This window comes from Lipotes vexillifer, unplaced genomic scaffold, assembly GCF_000442215.2.
Source record: "Lipotes vexillifer unplaced genomic scaffold, Lipotes_vexillifer_v1.1 scaffold539, whole genome shotgun sequence".
Classification (NCBI taxonomy): Eukaryota; Metazoa; Chordata; class Mammalia; order Artiodactyla; family Lipotidae; genus Lipotes; species Lipotes vexillifer.
Genome location: NW_006789542.1, coordinates 1,227,188 through 1,230,989, shown reverse-complemented (window position 1 = coordinate 1,230,989; position 3,802 = coordinate 1,227,188).

Sequence of the window (3,802 nt, the reverse complement as noted above, 5' to 3'; positions counted from 1 at the left end):
AGGGAAAGAGCCTCTCACGTAGAATGTTCCTGACTTTACAGAGGAGGAAACACAACAGACCTGGTTGGTGCCTTTTTCCCTCTTACGCAAAGCTTCTGGGTTAGAGCGAGGGGGAAACACTTTATCCCTCCCTCCGGGGCTGCGAGATGTCTGAACAGCTGGACGAAAGGGAGAAGATGCAGTGTGCCTTCCTCGAGTTTGTGTGCCTGATGCCAAACATCGGAATCCTTGGAATCAACCACGGGAATGGGTGACCTTGATCATCAATTCTCTCAGCTCATCAAAACTCAGCTCTTAAGGACCCAAGTCAGGTTAGAGTTTTTAGGGACACCTGAGTTTATAATTGAGGCATTTTCTGGAAGAACTGTAATCTTCCTCCTATCAAGGGCTTTCAAATAAAATTTTGAAAGAAGAAATCCTATCAGAATAAAAGTAGACTCTGGAGATGTTAGTCTGTCAGGCTGTCTGTGCTGCAGGAGTGGGGAATGTGGCCTGGCCCCAAGGGCACAGCTGTGAGTAGGCAGGACGTGTGTATGTGTGTGTGTGCGTGTGCGCGCGCGCGTGTGTGTAGGGACCAGGACATGGAGGAAGAAGGTGCATGTGGCTGAATTTCTCATCCCTTCTGTTCCTTCTTTGTATTTAACTCAAAAGGAAGAAAAAATGCACAGGCTGCCCCAGGGGTGTCCAGGTGGAATGAAGCCACCGCAGTTTAGTCCAAGTGAATGGCAATCCGCAAATATATCTGAGAGTCTTTGCCAAGGGATGAACACGGATTGTCTACCCTTTTTACAGGAGATATTTTAAAAAATCAAGTGAGAGCCTGCCATCTGAAGGGTCTACACACCCTTTTTTCACCCTGCACTGATAGGAGTAGGTGTGTGGGGTAGGGTCGTCAGGGAGGGGCAGCGGGAGTTCTGTGCGGTGCGGAGGCGGCTGCCTTTTCTACATATGGAGAGGAGAACTATAGCCCTTCTTGGCGAGGGCTGTCACCCCACTAATGATAACCAGGTATATTAGTCTGTTTACATTGGGCTGCCATAAGAAAGTGCCACAGATTGGAGGGCTTAAACAATGAAAAATGTATATTCTCACTTCTGGAGGTTTGAAGTCTGAGATCAAGGTGTTGGCAGTTTGGTCTTTCCTGAGGCCTCTCTCCGTGGCTTGTAGACGGCCATCTTCTCCCTGTGTCTGCACATGGTCCTCCCTCCGTGCATGTCTGTGTCCAAATTTCCTCTTCTTATAAGGACACCAATCCTACTGGATTAGGGCCCACCCTAATGACCTCATTTAACTTAATCACCTCTTTAAAGACCCTGTCTCTAAACACAGTCACATTCTGAGGTACTGGGGGTTAGGATTTTAACATACAAATCTGGGGGGCGGGGCACAACTTAGCCCATAGACCAGGTTACGGCATCAGCGTTTCTGAGCCACTCGAGGAAGGAGTTTGGTTGAACCATTAGCCTCAGTTGTCAAGTCACAGAGAGCAGAGCCTGGGATGAAAGTTCTGGCTGAGCAAAGGGGACCAAAGGCTTTAGTCATCTGGTCAAGTAGGATGCTGCAGGTGCTGGAGGAGCTTGGACAACTGGCTGGCGGGGGCGCAGGAGCGGTAATAAATGCTGTCCTTTGAGCTCTGCCTTCTGCCTCCCTTCTGTCTTTTCTGATCTTACTCCCAAACGTCTCCATCACTCCTGGGCCCTCAGTTCCCCTGCTGTGCTCATCACTTCTCAATCAAGTCTTCCTGTCCCAACACCTCTTCCAAAGACCTGCTGATACCTTCTTAAAGTTCAAGGTGTAGGAGGTGCCATCTTTCTGGGAACCAAGTCTTCTGTCACTGATTATGTGTCATTTGCTTTCATTTTTTTAGAGAAAGCCTTCTTTCAACCATATCTTGAATTTTTCATCACCAGTAATTTCCATTTGTACTCTTCAACTTTTGTTTTCCTAAAGACTAAGACAGTGTCTGTTCCCGCAAAGGCATTTGATTGATGTTAACCTTGTTTTGCACTAGAGATCTCTAGAGGTCTGAGGCACCAAGTTCTGTAGACACAAAGGAATACAATGAATCCCACCCATCCATTTAAACAAATGTTATCTTGCTGCCAAGTGCTGTGGAATTATATAATTATCAGTTTTGCTTTGTGAGATAATTGTGATTTTTAAATGCTTTCCTGAAAATAGCTTTTTAAAAATCTACATTTTTCTACCTTCTCTGAAACTTAGGGATCATTTAAGGTTGGTTTTTTGTGGGGTTTTTTTATTTTTATTTTTATTTTTTTTTAATTTATTTATTTTTGGCTGTGGTGGGTCTTCGTTTCTGTGCGTGGGCTTTCTCTAGTTGCGGCGAGCGGGGGCCACTCTTCATTGCGGTGCGCAGGCCTCTCACTGTCGCGGCCTCTCTTGTTGCGGAGCACAAGCTCCAGACGCGCAGGCCCAGTAGTTGTGGCTCACGGGCCTAGTTGCTACGCGGCATGTGGGATCTTCCCAGATCAGGGCTCGAACCCGTGTCCCCTGCATTGGCAGGCAGATTCTCAACCACTGCGCCCCTAAGGTTGGTTGTTTTTCCCCCATTTTCTTGTTGCTAAAATGCTGCAAGAAATGACATTATTAAAAATGAACCAGAACGAAGTTAGGACATTTTTTTCTTCCGTCCTTATTCTCTTCTCTGACACAGAAGAGGCTCTTTCATTTCCCTGGGTCTCCTGTTCTCCACCTACTCTCAGTGTAAGTGGGATGGTCTAAAGATTCATGGAACACTTGCAAAATTCTTGAAATTTCAGACTGGGAAAGTTCTATGCAAGTGTGAAAAACAAAGAACAGGACTACACACAGAACAATGGCTATCCAGACGCAGCCATGGCTGCCCTGCTTTCATAATGCAAAAATAGCTATGCTGCAGTCGCTTTTTGTTTGTTTTTAATATGCTTATTTGAGAATTTATTCTGTTTTTAAATTTAGACAACTCATGGGAATTTGGATCACACCATTTACCAACTTTAGGTTCAAAAGAATCATCACAACTTTCAAATATTACAAAGCATGACATTAAAAACTCAAGATTAATAATAATAGTTTCAGATCACCTAGGAGAAGAGTATTTTCCCCCCACTAAGGTATCTATATCTGCCAGCTTGAATAGTAGGTCATGCTAACTCTCCAGCTGTTTTCTTTTCTAACTCTTTGCTTCTACTAAATCATAATTTTAGGCACACAGGACACCAGAAGGTGTATTGATAGCTCTGTTAATTGGTTTGGATATTGGAGCAATTTCTTATGGAAGGCTGTACACCAAGGCTGCTAGGCCAACAGTTACACTGCATTGGGATCCCAGGAGGGTGAATGTTTGAGCCTGGAAGGGAGCACTGCCTGCAGTCCCGTTCTGCCCTTGATTGACTTGGCCCAGGAAAGAATTTCTTCGTGGTCTGGTACAGTGTTTGAATGTGACTTTTTAACAGGTTCAGTAATATATTGACTTATTTCTCTGATGAATGAAGAAAATATATGTTGAGGAAAAAATCCTGCTTGGTGATAGAGTCTATTGTACCACAGTTCAACCTCCTTGTGAAATTCTGATACCTCTTTTTTTTTTTTTTTTTTTTTTTTTTTTTTTTTTGGCCCTACCGTACAGCATGTGGGATCTTAGTTCTTAGTTCCCCAACCAGAGATCAAACCTGAGCCCCCGGGGTGGAAGCTGGAGTCCTAACCACTGGACTGCCAGGGAATTCCCCTGCTATCTTATTTTCAATATTTACAATTGTGAGGTTTGAGGTTAGAAGCTCAACCGTCTCTAAGCATGTCACTG